Raw genomic sequence first — 20,729 nt, forward strand, 5'->3', positions numbered from 1 at the left:
TAATAAGCCGATTTAATAAGTCTATTTAATAAGCCTATTTAATAAGCCTATTTAATAAGCCTATTTATTGAGCCTATTTAATAAGCCTATTTAATAAGCCGATTTATTGAGCCTATTTAATAAGTCTATTTAATAAGCCTATTTAATAAGCCTATTTATTGAGCCTATTTAATAAGTCTATTTAATAAGCCTATTTAATAAGCCTATTTAATAAGTATTTAATGAGCCTATTTAATAAGTCTATTTAATAAGCCTATTTAATAGGCCTTTTTTAATAAATCTAAGTTGCTGAAATAAGCCTATTTAATAAGCATATTTAATAGGCCTATTTAATAAGTCTAAGTTGCTGAAATAAGCTTATTTAATAAGCCTAAGTTTCTGAATGAGCCTATTTAATAAGCCTAAGTTGCTGAAATAAGCCTATTAAATAAGCCTAAGTTGCTGAATAAGCCTATTTAATAAGCCTAAGTTGCTGAATAAACCTATTTAATAAGTCTAAGTTGCTGAAATAAGCATATTTAATAAGGCTATTTAATAAGCCTAAGTTGCTGAATAAGCCTATTTAATAAGGCTATTTAATGAGCCTAAGTTGCTGAAATAAGACCATTTAATAAGCCTAAGTTTCTGAACTAAGCCTATTTTAAAAGGTATATTTAATAAGTCTAAGTTGCTGAAATAAACCTATTTAAAAATGCTATTTAATAAGCCTAAGTTGCTGAAATAATCCTGTTTAATAAGGCTATTTAATAAGAATAAGTTGCTGAAATAAGCTTATTTAATAAGCCTAAGTTGCTGAAATAAGCCTATTTAATAAGGCTCTTTAATAAGTTTAAGTTGCTGAAATAAACCTATTTAATAAGCCTAAGTTGCTAAAATAAGCCTATTTAATGAGGCTATTTAATACGTCTATTTAATAAGCCTATTTAATAAGCCTATTTAATAAGCCTATTTAATAAGCCTATTTAATGAGTCTATTTAATAAGTCTATTTAATAAGTATTTAATGAGCCTATTTAATAAGCCTATTTATTGAGCCTATTTAATAAGCCTATTTATTGAGCCTATTTAATAAGCCTATTTATTGAGCCTATTTAATAAGCCTATTTATTGAGCCTATTTAATAAATCTATTTAATAAGTCTATTTAATAAGTCTATTTAATAAGCCTATTTAATAAGCTTATTTAATAAGCCTAATTAATACACCTATTTAATAAACATATTTAATAAGTATTTAATGAGCCTATTTAATAAGTCTATTTAATAAGCCTTTTTAATAAGACTATTTAATAAGTCTATTTAATAAGACTATTTAATAAGTCTATTTAATAAGTCTATTTAATAAGCCTATTTAATAAGCCTATTTAATAAGCCGATTTATTGAGCCTATTTAATAAGTCTATTTAATAAGCCTATTTAATAAGCCTATTTAATAAGTATTTAATGAGCCTATTTAATAAGCCTATTTATTGAGCCTATTTAATAAGCCTATTTATTGAGCCTATTTAATAAGCCGATTTAATAAGTCTATTTAATAAGCCTATTTAATAAGCCTATTTAATAAGCCTATTTATTGAGCCTATTTAATAAGCCTATTTAATAAGCCGATTTATTGAGCCTATTTAATAAGTCTATTTAATAAGCCTATTTAATAAGCCTATTTAATAAGTATTTAATGAGCCTATTTAATAAGTCTATTTAATAAGCGTATTTAATAGGCCTATTTAATAAGTCTAAGTTGCTGAAATAAGCCTATTTAATAAGCCTATTTAATAGGCCTATTTAATAAGTCTAAGTTGCTGAAATAAGCCTATTTAATAAGCCTTATTTGCTGAAATAAGCCTATTTAATAAGCCTAAGTTGCTGAATAAACCTATTTAATAAGTCTAAGTTGCTGAAATAAGCCTATTTAATACGGCTATTTAATAAGCCTAAGTTGCTGAAATAAGCCTATTTCATAAGGCTATTTAATGAGCCTAAGTTGCTGAAATAAAACTATTTAATAAGCCTAAGTTTCTGAACTAAGCCTATTTAAAAAGGTATATTTAATAAGTCTAATTTGCTGAAATAAACCTATTTAAAAATGCTATTTAATAAGCCTAAGTCGCTGAAATAAACCTGTTTAATAAGGCTATTCAATAAGCATAAGTTGCTGAAATAAGCTTATTTAATAAGCCTAAGTTGCTGCAATAAGCCTATTTAATAAGGCTCTTTAATAAGTTTAAGTTGCTGAAATAAACCTATTTAATAAGCCTAAGTTGCTAAAATAAGCCTATTTAATGAGGCTATTTAATACGTCTATTTAATAAGCCTATTTAATAAGCCTATTTAATAAGCCTATTTAATAAGCCTATTTAATGAGTCTATTTAATAAGTCTATTTAATAAGTATTTAATGAGCCTATTTAATAAGTCTATTTAATAAGTCTATTTAATAAGTCTATTTAATAAGCCTATTTAATAAGCCTATTTAATACGCCTAATTAATACACCTATTTAATAAACATATTTAATGAGTATTTAATGAGCCTATTTAATAAGTCTATTTAATAAGCCTTTTTAATAAGACTATTTAATAAGTCTATTTAATAAGCCCATTTAATAAGTCTATTTAATAAGTCTATTTAATACGCCTATTTAATAAGGATTTAATGAGCCTATTTAATAAGCCTATTTATTGAGCCTATTTAATAAGCCTATTTATTGAGCCTATTTAATAAGCATATTTATTGAGCCTATTTAATAAGCCTATTTATTGCGCCTATTTAATAAGCCTATTTAATAAGTCTATTTAATAAGCCTATTTAATAAGTATTTAATGAGCCTATTTAATAAGCCTATTTATTGAGCCTATTTTAATAAGCCTATTTAATAAGCCTAAGTTGCTGAATAAGCCTATTTAATAAGCCTAAGTTGCTGAAATAAGGCTATTTAATAAGTCTAAGTTGCTGAAATAAGCCTTTTTAATCAGCATAAGTTGCTGAAATAAGGCTATTTAATAAGTCTAAGTTGCTGAAATAAGCCTATTTAATAAGCCTAAGTTGCTGAAATAAGCCTATTTAATAAGCCTGTTTAATAAGCCTAAGTTGCTGAAATAAGCCTATTTAATAAGCCTAAGTTTCTGAATGGGCCTATTTAATAAGCCTAAGTTGCTGAAATAAGCCTATTAAATAAGCCTAAGTTGCTGAATAAGCCTATTTAATAAGCCTAAGTTGCTGAATAAACCTATTTAATAAGTCTAAGTTGCTGAAATAAGCATATTTAATAAGGCTATTTAATAAGCCTAAGTTGCTGAATAAGCCTATTTAATAAGCCTAAGTTGCTGAATAAACCTATTTAATAAGTCTAAGTTGCTGAAATAAGCATATTTAATAAGGCTATTTAATGAGCCTAAGTTGCTGAAATAAGACTATTTAATAAGCCTAAGTTTCTGAACTAAGCCTATTTTAAAAGGTATATTTAATAAGTCTAAGTTGCTGAAATAAACCTATTTAAAAATGCTATTTAATAAGCCTAAGTTGCTGAAATAAACCTGTTTAATAAGGCTATTTAATAAGAATAAGTTGCTGAAATAAGCTTATTTAATAAGCCTAAGTTGCTGAAATAAGCCTATTTTATAAGGCTCTTTAATAAGTCTAAGTTGCTGAAATAAACCTATTTAATAAGCCTAAGTTGCTAAAATAAGCCTATTTAATGAGGCTATTTAATACGTCTATTTAATAAGCCTATTTAATAAGCCTATTTAATAAGCCTATTTAATAAGCCTATTTAATGAGTCTATTTAATAAGTCTATTTAATAAGTATTTAATGAGCTTATTTAATAAGCCTATTTATTGAGCCTATTTAATAAGCCTATTTATTGAGCCTATTTAATAAGCCTATTTATTGAGCCTATTTAATAAGCCTTTTTATTGAGCCTATTTAATAAGCCTATTTAATAAGTCTATTTAATAAGCCTATTTAATAAGCCTATTTAATAAGCCTATTTATTGAGCCTATTTAATAAGCCTATTTAATAAGTCTATTTAATAAGCCTATTTAATAAGTATTTAATGAGCCTATTTAATAAGCCTATTTATAGAGCCTATTTTAATAAGCCTATTTAATAAGCCTAAGTTGCTGAATAAGCCTATTTAATAAGCCTAAGTTGCTGAAATAAGGCTATTTAATAAGTCTAAGTTGCTGAAATAAGCCTTTTTAATCAGCATAAGTTGCTGAAATAAGGCTATTTAATAAGTCTAAGTTGCTGAAATAAGCCTATTTAATAAGCCTAAGTTGCTGAAATATGCTTATTTAATAAGCCTGTTTAATAAGCCTAAGTTGCTGAAATAAGCCTATTTAATAAGCCTATTTAATAGGCCTATTTAATAAGTCTAAGTTGCTGAAATAAGCTTATTTAATAAGCCCAAGTTTCTGAATGGGCCTATTTAATAAGCCTAAGTTGCTGAAATAAGCCTATTAAATAAGCCTAAGTTGCTGAATAAGCCTATTTAATAAGCCTAAGTTGCTGAATAAACCTATTTAATAAGTCTAAGTTGCTGAAATAAGCATATTTAATAAGGCTATTTAATAAGCCTAAGTTGCTGAATAAGCCTATTTAATAAGGCTATTTAATGAGCCTAAGTTGCTGAAATAAGACTATTTAATAAGCCTAAGTTTCTGAACTAAGCCTATTTTAAAAGGTATATTTAATAAGTCTAAGTTGCTGAAATAAACCTATTTAAAAATGCTATTTAATAAGCTTAAGTTGCTGAAATAAACCTGTTTAATAAGGCTATTTAATAAGAATAAGTTGCTGAAATAAGCCTATTTAATAAGGCTCTTTAATAAGTCTAAGTTGCTGAAATAAACCTATTTAATAAGCCTAAGTTGCTAAAATAAGCCTATTTAATGAGTCTATTTAATAAGTCTATTTAATAAGTATTTAATGAGCTTATTTAATAAGCCTATTTATTGAGCATATTTAATAAGCCTATTTATTGAGCCTATTTAATAAGCCTATTTATTGAGCCTATTTAATAAGCCTTTTTATTGAGCCTATTTAATAAGCCTATTTAATAAGCCTATTTAATAAGCCTATTTAATAAGCCTATTTATTGAGCCTATTTAATAAGCCTATTTAATAAGCATATTTATTGAGCCTATTTAATAAGCCTATTTATTGAGCCTATTTAATAAGCCTATTTAATAAGTCTATTTAATAAGCCTATTTAATAAGTATTTAATGAGCCTATTTAATAAGCCTATTTATTGAGCCTATTTTAATAAGCCTATTTAATAAGCCTAAGTTGCTGAATAAGCCTATTTAATAAGCCTAAGTTGCTGAAATACGGCTATTTAATAAGTCTAAGTTGCTGAAATAAGCCTTTTTAATCAGCATAAGGTGCTGAAATAAGGCTATTTAATAAGTCTAAGTTGCTGAAATAAGCCTATTTAATAAGCCTAAGTTGCTGAAATAAGCCTATTTAATAAGCCTGTTTAATAAGTCTAAGTTGCTGAAATAAGCTTATTTAATAAGCCTAAGTTTCTGAATGGGCCTATTTAATAAGCCTAAGTTGCTGAAATAAGCCTATAAAATAAGCCTAAGTTGCTGAATAAGCCTATTTAATAAGCCTAAGTTGCTGAAATAAGGCTATTTAATAAGTCTAAGTTGCTGAAATAAGCCTATTTAATAAGCCTAAGTTGCTGAAATAAGCCTATTTAATAAGCCTGTTTAATAAGCCTAAGTTGCTGAAATAAGCCTATTTAATAAGCCTATTTAATAGGCCTATTTAATAAGTCTAAGTTGCTGAAATAAGCTTATTTAATTAGCCCAAGTTTCTGAATGGGCCTATTTAATAAGCCTAAGTTGCTGAAATAAGCCTATTAAATAAGCCTAAGTTGCTGAATAAGCCTATTTAATAAGCCTAAGTTGCTGAATAAACCTATTTAATAAGTCTAAGTTGCTGAAATAAGCATATTTAATAAGGCTATTTAATAAGCCTAAGTTGCTGAATAAGCCTATTTAATAAGGCTATTTAATGAGCCTAAGTTGCTGAAATAAGACTATTTAATAAGCCTAAGTTTCTGAACTAAGCCTATTTTAAAAGGTATATTTAATAAGTCTAAGTTGCTGAAATAAACCTATTTAAAAATGCTATTTAATAAGCCTAAGTTGCTGAAATAAACCTGTTTAATAAGGCTATTTAATAAGAATAAGTTGCTGAAATAAGCTTATTTAATAAGCCTAAGTTGCTGAAATAAGCCTATTTAATAAGGCTCTTTAATAAGTCTAAGTTGCTGAAATAAACCTATTTAATAAGCCTAAGTTGCTAAAATAAGCCTATTTAATGAGGCTATTTAATACGTCTATTTAATAAGCCTATTTAATAAGCCTATTTAATAAGCCTAGTTAATAAGCCTATTTAATGAGTCTATTTAATAAGTCTATTTAATAAGTATTTAATGAGCTTATTTAATAAGCCTATTTATTGAGCCTATTTAATAAGCCTATTTATTGAGCCTATTTAATAAGCCTATTTATTGAGCCTATTTAATAAGCCTTTTTATTGAGCCTATTTAATAAGCCTATTTAATAAGTCTATTTAATAAGCCTATTTAATAAGCCTATTTAATAAGCCTATTTATTGAGCCTATTTAATAAGCCTATTTAATAAGCCTATTTATTGAGCCTATTTAATAAGTCTATTTAATAAGCCTATTTAACAAGCCTATTTAATAATTATTTAATGAGCCTGTTTAATAAGTCTATTTAATAAGCCTATTTAACAAGCCTATTTAATAATTATTTAATGAGCCTGTTTAATAAGTCTATTTAATAAGCCTATTTAATAGGCCTATTTTTATAAGTCTAAGTTGCTGAAATAAGCCTATTTAATAAGTCTATTTAATAGGCCTATTTAATAAGTCTAAGTTGCTGAAATAAGCCTATTTAATAAGCCTAAGTTTCTGAATGAGCCTATTTAATAAGCCTAAGTTGCCGAAATAAGCCTATTTAATAAGCCTAAGTTGCTGAATAAGCCTATTTAATAAGCCTAAGTTGCTGAAATAAGCCTATTTAGTAAGTCTAAGTTGCTGAAATAAGCCTATTTAATAAGCCTAAGTTGCTGAAATAAGCCTATTTAATAAGCCTAAGTTGCTGAAATAAGGCTATTTAATAAGTCTAAGTTGCTGAAATAAGCCTATTTAATAAGCCTAAGTTGCTGAAATAAGTATATTTAATAAGCATAAGTTGCTGAAATAAGCCTATTTAATGAGTCTAGGTTGCTGAAATAAGGCTATTTAATAAGTCTAAGTTGCTGAAATAAGCCTTTTTAATCAGCGTAAGTTGCTGAAATAAGCCTATTTAATAAGCCCAAGTTGCTGAAATAAGCCTCCTTAATTAGGCTATTTAATAAGCCTAAGTTGCTGAAATAAGCCTATTTAATAAGCGTAAGTTGCTGAAATAAGGCTATTTAATAAGCCTAAGTTGCTGAAATAAGCCTATTTAATGAGCTATTTAATAAGTCTATTTAATAAGCCTATTTAATAAGCCTATTTAATAAGCCTATTTAATAAGCCTATGTAATAAGTCTATTTAATAAGTCTATTTAATAAGTATTTAATGAGCCTATTTAATAAGCCTATTTATTGAGCCTATTTAATAAGCCTATTTATTGAGCCTATTTAATAAGCCTATTTATTGAGCCTATTTAATAAGCCTATTTAATACGTCTATTTAATAAGCCTATTTAATAAGCCTATTTATTGAGCCTATTTAATAAGCCTATTTAATAAGCCTATTTATTGAGCCTATTTAATAAGCCTTTTTATTGAGCCTATTTAATAAGCCTATTTAATAAGCCTATTTAATAAGCCTATTTAATAAGCCTATTTATTGAGCCTATTTAATAAGCCTATTTAATAAGCATATTTATTGAGCCTATTTAATAAGCCTATTTATTGAGCCTATTTAATAAGCCTATTTAATAAGTCTATTTAATAAGCCTATTTAATAAGTATTTAATGAGCCTATTTAATAAGCCTATTTATTGAGCCTATTTTAATAAGCCTATTTAATAAGCCTAAGTTGCTGAATAAGCCTATTTAATAAGCCTAAGTTGCTGAAATAAGGCTATTTAATAAGTCTAAGTTGCTGAAATAAGCCTTTTTAATCAGCATAAGTTGCTGAAATAAGGCTATTTAATAAGTCTAAGTTGCTGAAATAAGCCTATTTAATAAGCCTAAGTTGCTGAAATAAGCCTATTTAATAAGCCTGTTTAATAAGTCTAAGTTGCTGAAATAAGCTTATTTAATAAGCCTAAGTTTCTGAATGGGCCTATTTAATAAGCCTAAGTTGCTGAAATAAGCCTATTAAATAAGCCTAAGTTGCTGAATAAGCCTATTTAATAAGCCTAAGTTGCTGAATAAACCTATTTAATAAGTCTAAGTTGCTGAAATAAGCATATTTAATAAGGCTATTTAATAAGCCTAAGTTGCTGAATAAGCCTATTTAATAAGGCTATTTAATGAGCCTAAGTTGCTGAAATAAGACTATTTAATAAGCCTAAGTTTCTGAACTAAGCCTATTTTAAAAGGTATATTTAATAAGTCTAAGTTGCTGAAATAAACCTATTTAAAAATGCTATTTAATAAGCCTAAGTTGCTGAAATAAACCTGTTTAATAAGGCTATTTAATAAGAATAAGTTGCTGAAATAAGCTTATTTAATAAGCCTAAGTTGCTGAAATAAGCCTATTTAATAAGGCTCTTTAATAAGTCTAAGTTGCTGAAATAAACCTATTTAATAAGCCTAAGTTGCTAAAATAAGCCTATTTAATGAGGCTATTTAATACGTCTATTTAATAAGCCTATTTAATAAGCCTATTTAATAAGCCTATTTAACAAGCCTATGTAATAAGTCTATTTAATAAGTCTATTTAATAAGTATTTAATGAGCCTATTTAATAAGCCTATTTATTGAGCCTATTTAATAAGCCTATTTATTGAGCCTATTTAATAAGCCTATTTATTGAGCCTATTTAATAAGCCTATTTAATACGTCTATTTAATAAGCCTATTTAATAAGCCTATTTATTGAGCCTATTTAATAAGCCTATTTAATAAGCCTATTTATTGAGCCTATTTAATAAGCCTTTTTATTGAGCCTATTTAATAAGCCTATTTAATAAGCCTATTTAATAAGCCTATTTAATAAGCCTATTTATTGAGCCTATTTAATAAGCCTATTTAATAAGCATATTTATTGAGCCTATTTAATAAGCCTATTTATTGAGCCTATTTAATAAGCCTATTTAATAAGTCTATTTAATAAGCCTATTTAATAAGTATTTAATGAGCCTATTTAATAAGCCTATTTATTGAGCCTATTTTAATAAGCCTATTTAATAAGCCTAAGTTGCTGAATAAGCCTATTTAATAAGCCTAAGTTGCTGAAATAAGGCTATTTAATAAGTCTAAGTTGCTGAAATAAGCCTTTTTAACCAGCATAAGTTGCTGAAATAAGGCTATTTAATAAGTCTAAGTTGCTGAAATAAGCCTATTTAATAAGCCTAAGTTGCTGAAATAAGCCTATTTAATAAGCCTGTTTAATAAGTCTAAGTTGCTGAAATAAGCTTATTTAATAAGCCTAAGTTTCTGAATGGGCCTATTTAATAAGCCTAAGTTGCTGAAATAAGCCTATTAAATAAGCCTAAGTTGCTGAATAAGCCTATTTAATAAGCCTAAGTTGCTGAATAAACCTATTTAATAAGTCTAAGTTGCTGAAATAAGCATATTTAATAAGGCTATTTAATAAGCCTAAGTTGCTGAATAAGCCTATTTAATAAGGCTATTTAATGAGCCTAAGTTGCTGAAATAAGACTATTTAATAAGCCTAAGTTTCTGAACTAAGCCTATTTTAAAAGGTATATTTAATAAGTCTAAGTTGCTGAAATAAACCTATTTAAAAATGCTATTTAATAAGCCTAAGTTGCTGAAATAAACCTGTTTAATAAGGCTATTTAATAAGAATAAGTTGCTGAAATAAGCTTATTTAATAAGCCTAAGATGCTGAAATAAGCCTATTTAATAAGGCTCTTTAATAAGTCTAAGTTGCTGAAATAAACCTATTTAATAAGCCTAAGTTGCTAAAATAAGCCTATTTAATGAGGCTATTTAATACGTCTATTTAATAAGCCTATTTAATAAGCCTATTTAATAAGCCTATTTAATAAGCCTATTTAATGAGTCTATTTAATAAGTCTATTTAATAAGTATTTAATGAGCTTATTTAATAAGCCTATTTATTGAGCCTATTTAATAAGCCTATTTATTGAGCCTATTTAATAAGCCTATTTATTGAGCCTATTTAATAAGCCTTTTTATTGAGCCTATTTAATAAGCCTATTTAACAAGTCTATTTAATAAGCCTATTTAATAAGCCTATTTAATAAGCCTATTTATTGAGCCTATTTAATAAGCCTATTTAATAAGTCTATTTAATAAGCCTATTTAATAAGTATTTAATGAGCCTATTTAATAAGCCTATTTATAGAGCCTATTTTAATAAGCCTATTTAATAAGCCTAAGTTGCTGAATAAGCCTATTTAATAAGCCTAAGTTGCTGAAATAAGGCTATTTAATAAGTCTAAGTTGCTGAAATAAGCCTTTTTAATCAGCATAAGTTGCTGAAATAAGGCTATTTAATAAGTCTAAGTTGCTGAAATAAGCATATTTAATAAGCCTAAGTTGCTGAAATAAGCCTATTTAATAAGCCTGTTTAATAATCCTAAGTTGCTGAAATAAGCCTATTTAATAAGCCTATTTAATAGGCCTATTTAATAAGTCTAAGTTGCTGAAATAAGCTTATTTAATAAGCCCAAGTTTCTGAATGGGCCTATTTAATAAGCCTAAGTTGCTGAAATAAGCCTATTAAATAAGCCTAAGTTGCTGAATAAGCCTATTTAATAAGCCTAAGTTGCTGAATAAACCTATTTAATAAGTCTAAGTTGCTGAAATAAGCATATTTAATAAGGCTATTTAATAAGCCTAAGTTGCTGAATAAGCCTATTTAATAAGGCTATTTAATGAGCCTAAGTTGCTGAAATAAGACTATTTAATAAGCCTAAGTTTCTGAACTAAGCCTATTTTAAAAGGTATATTTAATAAGTCTAAGTTGCTGAAATAAACCTATTTAAAAATGCTATTTAATAAGCCTAAGTTGCTGAAATAAACCTGTTTAATAAGGCTATTTAATAAGAATAAGTTGCTGAAATAAGCTTATTTAATAAGCCTAAGTTGCTGAAATAAGCCTATTTAATAAGGCTCTTTAATAAGTCTAAGTTGCTGAAATAAACCTATTTAATAAGCCTAAGTTGCTAAAATAAGCCTATTTAATGAGGCTATTTAATACGTCTATTTAATAAGCCTATTTAATAAGCCTATTTAATAAGCCTATTTAATAAGCCTATTTAATGAGTCTATTTAATAAGTCTATTTAATAAGTATTTAATGAGCTTATTTAATAAGCCTATTTATTGAGCCTATTTAATAAGCCTATTTATTGAGCCTATTTAATAAGCCTATTTATTGAGCCTATTTAATAAGCCTTTTTATTGAGCCTATTTAATAAGCCTATTTAATAAGTCTATTTAATAAGCCTATTTAATAAGCCTATTTAATAAGCCTATTCATTGAGCCTATTTAATAAGCCTATTTAATAAGCCTATTTATTGAGCCTATTTAATAAGTCTATTTAATAAGCCTATTTAACAAGCCTATTTAATAATTATTTAATGAGCCTGTTTAATAAGTCTATTTAATAAGCCTATTTAACAAGCCTATTTAATAATTATTTAATGAACCTGTTTAATAAGTCTATTTAATAAGCCTATTTAATAGGCCTATTTTTATAAGTCTAAGTTGCTGAAATAAGCCTATTTAATAAGTCTATTTAATAGGCCTATTTAATAAGTCTAAGTTGCTGAAATAAGCCTATTTAATAAGCCTAAGTTTCTGAATGAGCCTATTTAATAAGCCTAAGTTGCCGAAATAAGCCTATTTAATAAGCCTAAGTTGCTGAATAAGCCTATTTAATAAGCCTAAGTTGCTGAAATAAGCCTATTTAGTAAGTCTAAGTTGCTGAAATAAGCCTATTTAATAAGCCTAAGTTGCTGAAATAAGCCTATTTAATAAGCCTAAGTTGCTGAAATAAGGCTATTTAATAAGTCTAAGTTGCTGAAATAAGCCTATTTAATAAGCCTAAGTTGCTGAAATAAGTATATTTAATAAGCATAAGTTGCTGAAATAAGCCTATTTAATGAGTCTAGGTTGCTGAAATAAGGCTATTTAATAAGTCTAAGTTGCTGAAATAAGCCTTTTTAATCAGCGTAAGTTGCTGAAATAAGCCTATTTAATAAGCCCAAGTTGCTGAAATAAGCCTATTTAATGAGCTATTTAATAAGTCTATTTAATAAGCCTATTTAATAAGCCTATTTAATAAGCCTATTTAATAAGCCTATGTAATAAGTCTATTTAATAAGTCTATTTAATAAGTATTTAATGAGCCTATTTAATAAGCCTATTTATTGAGCCTATTTAATAAGCCTATTTATTGAGCCTATTTAATAAGCCTATTTATTGAGCCTATTTAATAAGCCTATTTAATACGTCTATTTAATAAGCCTATTTAATAAGCCTATTTATTGAGCCTATTTAATAAGCCTATTTAATAAGCCTATTTATTCAGCCTATTTAATAAGTCTATTTAATAAGCCTATTTAATAAGCCTATTTAATAAGTATTTAATGAGCCTATTTAATAAGTCTATTTAATACGCCTATTTAATAGGCCTATTTAATAAGTCTAAGTTGCTGAAATAAGCCTATTTAATAAGCCTAAGTTTCTGAATGAGCCTATTTAATAAGCCTAAGTTGCTGAAATAAGCCTATTTAATAAGCCTAAGTTGCTGAATAAGCCTATTTAATAAGCCTAAGTTGCTGAAATAAGCCTATTTAATAAGTCTAAGTTGCTGAAATAAGGCTATTTAATAAACCTAAGTTGCTGAAATAAGCCTATTTAATAAGCCTAAGTTGCTGAAATAAGGCTATTTAATAAGTCTAAGTTGCTGAAATAAGCCTATTTAATAAGCCTAAGTTGCTGAAATAAGTATATTTAATAAGCATAAGTTGCTGAAATAAGCCTATTTAATGAGTCTAAGTTGCTGAAATAAGGCTATTTAATAAGTCTAAGTTGCTGAAATAAGTATTTTTAATCAGCGTAAGTTGCTGAAATAAGCCTACTTAATAAGCCTATTTAATAAGCCTACGTTGCTGAATAAGCCTATTTAATAAGCCTAAGTTGCTGAAATAAGCCTATTTAATAAGTCTAAGTTGCTGAAATAAGGCTATTTAATAAGCCTAAGTTGCTGAAATAAGCCTATTTAATAAGCCTAAGTTGCTGAAATAAGGCTATTTAATGAGTCCAAGTTGCTGAAATAAGCCGATTTAATAAGCCTAAGTTGCTGAAATAAGTATATTTAATAAGCATAAGTTGCTGAAATAAGCCTATTTAATAAGTCTAAGTTGCTGAAATAAGCCTTTTTAATCAGCGTAAGTTGCTGAAATACGCCTATTTAATTAGCCCAAGTTGCTGAAATAAGCCTACTTAATTAGGCTATTTAATAAGCCTAAGTTGCTGAAATAAGCCTATTTAATAAGCGTAAGTTACTGAAATAAGGCTATTTAATAAGTCTAAGTTGCTGAAATAAGCCTATTTAATAAGCCTAAGTTGCTGAAATAAGCCTATTTAATAAGCCTGTTTAATAAGCCTAAGTTGCTGAAATAAGCCTATTTAATAAACCTATTTAATAAGCCTATTTAATAGGCCTATTTAATAAGTCTAAGTTGCTGAATAAGCCTATTTAATAAGCCTAAGTTGCTGAATAAACCTATTTAATAAGCCTAAGTTGCTGAAATAAGGCTATTTAATAAGCCTAAGTTGCTGAATAAGCCTATTTAATAAGTCTAAGTTGCTGAAATAAGGGTATTCAATAAGCCTAAGTTGCTAAAATAAGGCTATTTAATAAGTTTAAGTTGCTGAAATAAGCCTATTTAATAAGCCTAAGTTGCTGAAATAAGCCTATTTAATAAGGCTATTTAATGAGCCTAAGTTGCTGGAATATGCCTATTTAATAAGCCTAAGTTTCTGAACTAAGCCTATTTAAAAAGGTATATTTAATAAGTCTAAGTTGCTGAAATAAACCTATTTAAAATGCTATTTAATAAGCCTAAGTTGCTGAAATAAACCTGTTTAATAAGGCTATTTAATAAGCATAAGTTGCTGAAATAAGCCTATTTAATAAGCATAAGTTGCTGAATAAGCGTATTTCATAAGTCTAAGTTGCTGAAATAAGCCTTTTTAATATGTCTCAATTGCTAAAATAAGCCTATTTAATAAGCCTAAGTTGCTGAAATAAGCCTATTTAAATAGGCTATTTAATAAGCCTAAGTTGCTGAATAAGCCTATTTAATAAGTCTAAGTTGCTGAAATAAGGCTATTTAATAAGCCTAAGTTGCTGAAATAAGCCTATTTAATAAGCCTACGTTGGTGAACTAAGCCTATATAAAAAGGTATATTTAATAAGTCTAAGTTGCTGAAAAAAACCTATTTAAAAATGCTATTTAATAAGCCTAAATTGCTAGAAATAAACCTGTTTAATAAGGCTATTTAATAAGCATAAGTTGCTGAAATAAGCCTATTTAATAAGCCTAAGTTGCTGAAATAAGCCTATTTAATAAGGCTATTTAATAAGTCTAAGTTGCAGAAATGAACCTATTTAATAATGCTATTTAATACGCCTAATTTGCCTAAATAAGCATATTTAATAAGCCTAAGTTGCTAAAATAAGCCTATTTAATAGGCCTATCTATTAAGTCTAAGTTGCAGAAATAAGCATATTTCATAAGCATATTTAATGAGCCTTAGTTGCTGAAATGTCTATTTAATAAGTCGGTTTAATAAGTCTAAGTTGCTAAAATAAGCCTATTTAATAAGGCTATTTAATAAGCCTAAGTTGCTGAAATAAGCCTATTTAATAAGGCTATTTAATGAGCCTAAGTTGCTGAAATAAGCCTATTTAATAAGCCTAAGTTTCTGAACTAAGCCTATTTAAAAATACTATTTAATAAGCCTAAGTTGCTGAAATAAGCCTATTAAATAAGCGTAAGTTACTGAAATAAGGCTATTTAATAAGCCTATTTAATAAGCCTACGTTGTTGAATAAGCCTATTTAATAAGCCTAAGTTGCTGAAATAAGCCTATTTAATAAGTCTAAGTTGCTGAAATAAGGCTATTTAATAAGCCTAAGTTGCTGAAATAAGCCTATTTAATAAGCCTAAGTTGCTGAAATAAGGCTATTTAATAAGTCCAAGTTGCTGAAATAAGCAGATTTAATAAGCCTAAGTTGCTGAAATAAGTATATTTAATAAGCATAAGTTGCTGAAATAAGCCTTTTTAATCAGCGTAAGTTGCTGAAATAAGCCTATTTAATAAGCCCAAGTTGCTGAAATAAGCCTACTTAATTAGGCTATTTAATAAGCCTAAGTTGATGAAATAAGCCTATTTAATAAGCGTAAGTTACAGAAATAAGGCTATTTAATAAGCCTATTTAATAAGCCTACGTTGCTGAATAAGCCTATTTAATAAGCCTAAGTTGCTGAAATAAGCCTATTTAATAAGTCTAAGTTGCTGAAATAAGGTTATTTAATAAGCCTAAGTTGCTGAAATAAGCCTATTTAATAAGCCTAAGTTGCTGAAATAAGCCTATTTAATAAGCCTAAGTTGCTGAAATAAGGCTATTTAATAAGTCCAAGTTGCTGAAATAAGCCTATTTAATAAGCCTAAGTTGCTGAAATAAGTATATTTAATAAGCATAAGTTGCTGAAATAAGCCTATTTAATAAGTCTAAGTTGCTGAAATAAGGCTATTTAATAAGTCTAAGTTGCTGAAATAAGCCTTTTTAATCAGCGTAAGTTGATGAAATAAGCCTATTTAATAAGCCCAAGCTGCTGAAATAAGCCTACTTAATTAGGCTATTTAATAAGCCTAAGTTGCTGAAATAAGCCTATTTAATAAGCGTAAGTTGCTGAAATAAGGCTATTTAATAAGTCTAAGTTGCTGAAATAAGCCTATTTAATAAGCCTAAGTTGCTGAAATAAACCTATTTAATAAGCCTGTTTAATAAGCCTAAGTTGCTGAAATAAGCCTATTTAATAAGCCTATTTAATAAGCCTATTTAATAGGCCTATTTAATAAGTCTAAGTTGCTGAATAAGCCTATTTAATAAGCCTAAGTTGCTGAATAAACCTATTTAATAAGTCTAAGTTGCTGAAATAAGCCTATTTAATAAGGCTATTTAATAAGCCTAAGTTGCTGAATAAGCCTATTTAATAAGTCTAAGTTGCTGAAATAAGGCTATTTAATAAGCCTAAGTTGCTGAAATAAGGCTATTTAATAAGTTTAAGTTGCTGAAATAAGCCTATTTAATAAGCCTAAGTTGCTGAAATAAGCCTATTTAATAAGGCTATTTAATAAGTCTAAGTTGCAGAAATGAACCTATTTAATAATGCTATTTAATACGCCTAATTTGCCTAAATAAGCATATTTAATAAGCCTAAGTTGCTAAAATAAGCCTATTTAATAGGCCTATCTATTAAGTCTAAGTTGCAGAAATAAGCATATTTCATAAGCATATTTAATGAGCCTTAGTTGCTGAAATGTCTATTTAATAAGTCGGTTTAATAAGTCTAAGTTGCTAAAATAAGCCTATTTAATAAGGCTATTTAATAAGCCTAAGTTGCTGAAATAAGCCTATTTAATAAAGCTATTTAATGAGCCTAAGTTGCTGAAATAAGCCTATTTAATAAGCCTAAGTTTCTGAACTAAGCCTATTTAAAAATACTATTTAATAAGCCTAAGTTGCTGAAATAAGCCTATTAAATAAGCGTAAGTTACTGAAATAAGGCTATTTAATAAGCCTATTTAATAAGCCTACGTTGCTGAATAAGCCTATTTAATAAGCCTAAGTTGCTGAAATAAGCCTATTTAATAAGTCTAAGTTGCTGAAATAAGGCTATTTAATAAGCCTAAGTTGCTGAAATAAGCCTATTTAATAAGCCTAAGTTGCTGAAATAAGACTATTTAATAAGTCCAAGTTGCTGAAATAAGCAGATTTAATAAGCCTAAGTTGCTGAAATAAGTATATTTAATAAGCATAAGTTGCTGAAATAAGCCTATTTAATAAGTCTAAGTTGCTGAAATAAGCCTTTTTAATCAGCGTAAGTTGCTGAAATAAGCCTATTTAATAAGCCCAAGTTGCTGAAATAAGCCTACTTAATTAGGCTATTTAATAAGCCTAAGTTGCTGAAATAAGCCTATTTAATAAGCGTAAGTTACTGAAATAAGGCTATTTAATAAGCCTATTTAATAAGCCTACGTTGCTGAATAAGCCTATTTAATAAGCCTAAGTTGCTGAAATAAGCCTATTTAATAAGTCTAAGTTGCTGAAATAAGGTTATTTAATAAGCCTAAGTTGCTGAAATAAGCCTATTTAATAAGCCTAAGTTGCTGAAATAAGCCTATTTAATAAGCCTAAGTTGCTGAAATAAGGCTATTTAATAAGTCCAAGTTGCTGAAATAAGCCTATTTAATACGCCTAATTTGCCTAAATAAGCATATTTAATAAGCCTAAGTTGCTAAAATAAGCCTATTTAATAGGCCTATCTATTAAGTCTAAGTTGCAGAAATAAGCATATTTCATAAGCATATTTAATGAGCCTTAGTTGCTGAAATGTCTATTTAATAAGTCGGTTTAATAAGTCTAAGTTGCTAAAATAAGCCTATTTAATAAGGCTATTTAATAAGCCTAAGTTGCTGAAATAAGCCTATTTAATAAAGCTATTTAATGAGCCTAAGTTGCTGAAATAAGCCTATTTAATAAGCCTAAGTTTCTGAACTAAGCCTATTTAAAAATACTATTTAATAAGCCTAAGTTGCTGAAATAAGCCTATTAAATAAGCGTAAGTTACTGAAATAAGGCTATTTAATAAGCCTATTTAATAAGCCTACGTTGCTGAATAAGCCTATTTAATAAGCCTAAGTTGCTGAAATAAGCCTATTTAATAAGTCTAAGTTGCTGAAATAAGGCTATTTAATAAGCCTAAGTTGCTGAAATAAGCCTATTTAATAAGCCTAAGTTGCTGAAATAAGACAATTTAATAAGTCCAAGTTGCTGAAATAAGCAGATTTAATAAGCCTAAGTTGCTGAAATAAGTATATTTAATAAGCATAAGTTGCTGAAATAAGCCTATTTAATAAGTCTAAGTTGCTGAAATAAGCCTTTTTAATCAGCGTAAGTTGCTGAAATAAGCCTATTTAATAAGCCCAAGTTGCTGAAATAAGCCTACTTAATTAGGCTATTTAATAAGCCTAAGTTGCTGAAATAAGCCTATTTAATAAGCGTAAGTTACTGAAATAAGGCTATTTAATAAGCCTATTTAATAAGCCTACGTTGCTGAATAAGCCTATTTAATAAGCCTAAGTTGCTGAAATAAGCCTATTTAATAAGTCTAAGTTGCTGAAATAAGGTTATTTAATAAGCCTAAGTTGCTGAAATAAGCCTATTTAATAAGCCTAAGTTGCTGAAATAAGCCTATTTAATAAGCCTAAGTTGCTGAAATAAGGCTATTTAATAAGTCCAAGTTGCTGAAATAAGCCTATTTAATAAGCCTAAGTTGCTGAAATAAGTATATTTAATAAGCATAAGTTGCTGAAATAAGCCTATTTAATAAGTCTAAGTTGCTGAAATAAGGCTATTTAATAAGTCTAAGTTGCTGAAATAAGCCTTTTTAATCAGCGTAAGTTGCTGAAATAAGCCTATTTAATAAGCCCAAGCTGCTGAAATAAGCCTACTTAATTAGGCTATTTAATAAGCCTTAGTTGCTGAAATAAGCCTATTTAATAAGCGTAAGTTGCTGAAATAAACCTATTTAATAAGCCTGTTTAATAAGCCTAAGTTGCTGAAATAAGCCTATTTAATAAGCCTATTTAATAAGCCTATTTAATAGGCCTATTTAATAAGTCTAAGTTGCTGAATAAGCCTATTTAATAAGCCTAAGTTGCTGAATAAACCTATTTAATAAGTCTAAGTTGCTGAAATAAGCCTATTTAATAAGGCTATTTAATAAGCCTAAGTTGCTGAATAAGCCTATTTAATAAGTCTAAGTTGCTGAAATAAGGCTATTTAATAAGCCTAAGTTGCTGAAATAAGGCTATTTAATAAGTTTAAGTTGCTGAAATAAGCCTATTTAATAAGCCTAAGTTGCTGAAATAAGCCTATTTAATAAGGCTATTTAATAAGTCTAAGTTGCAGAAATGAACCTATTTAATAATGCTATTTAATACGCCTAATTTGCCTAAATAAGCATATTTAATAAGCTTAAGTTGCTAAAATAAGCCTATTTAATAGGCCTATCTAATAAGTCTAAGTTGCAGAAATAAGCATATTTCATAAGCATATTTAATGAGCCTAAGTTGCTGAAATGTCTATTTAATAAGTCGGTTTAATAAGTCTAAGTTGCTAAAATAATCCTATTTAATAAGGCTATTTAATAAGCCTAAGTTGCTGAAATAAGCCTATTTAATAAGGTTTTTTAATGAGCCTAAGTTGCTGAAAAAAGCCTATTTAATAAGGCTATTTAATGAGCCTAAGTTGCTGAAATAAGCCTATTTAATAAGCCTAAGTTTCTGAACTAAGCCTATTTAAAAATACTATTTAATAAGCCTAAGTTGCTGAAATAAGCCTATTAAATAAGCGTAAGTTACTGAAATAAGGCTATTTAATAAGCCTATTTAATAAGCCTACGTTGCTGAATAAGCCTATTTAATAAGCCTAAGTTGCTGAAATAAGCCTATTTAATAAGTCTAAGTTGCTGAAATAAGGCTATTTAATAAGCCTAAGTTGCTGAAATGAGCCTATTTAATAAGCCTAAGTTGCTGAAATAAGGCTATTTAATAAGTCCAAGTTGCTGAAATAAGCAGATTTAATAAGCCTAAGTTGCTGAAATAAGTATATTTAATAAGCATAAGTTGCTGAAATAAGCCTATTTAATAAGTCTAAGTTGCTGAAATAAGCCTTTTTAATCAGCGTAAGTTGCTGAAATAAGCCTATTTAATAAGCCCAAGTTGCTGAAATAAGCCTACTTAATTAGGCTATTTAATAAGCCTAAGTTGCTGAAATAAGCCTATTTAATAAGCCTAAGTTACTGAAATAAGGCTATTTAATAAGCCTATTTAATAAGCCTACGTTGCTGAATAAGCCTATTTAATAAGCCTAAGTTGCTGAAATGAGCCTATTTAATAAGTCTAAGTTGCTGAAATAAGGCTATTTAATAAGCCTAAGTTGCTGAAATAAGCCTATTTAATAAGCCTAAGTTGCTGAAATAAGCCTATTTAATAAGCCTAAGTTGCTGAAATAAGGCTATTTAATAAGTCCAAGTTGCTGAAATAAGCCTATTTAATCAGCGTAAGTTGCTGAAATAAGCCTATTTAATAAGCCCAAGCTGCTGAAATAAGCCTACTTAATTAGGCTATTTAATAAGCCTAAGTTGCTGAAATAAGCCTATTTAATAAGCGTAAGTTGCTGAAATAAGGCTATTTAATAAGTCTAAGTTGCTGAAATAAGCCTATTTAATAAGT

Source organism: Petromyzon marinus, unplaced genomic scaffold, assembly GCF_048934315.1.
Source record: "Petromyzon marinus isolate PM22_M1 ecotype Great Lakes invasive population unplaced genomic scaffold, UKy_Petmar_22M1.pri1.0 PM_G_Scaffold_1, whole genome shotgun sequence".
Lineage (NCBI taxonomy): Eukaryota > Metazoa > Chordata > Hyperoartia > Petromyzontiformes > Petromyzontidae > Petromyzon > Petromyzon marinus.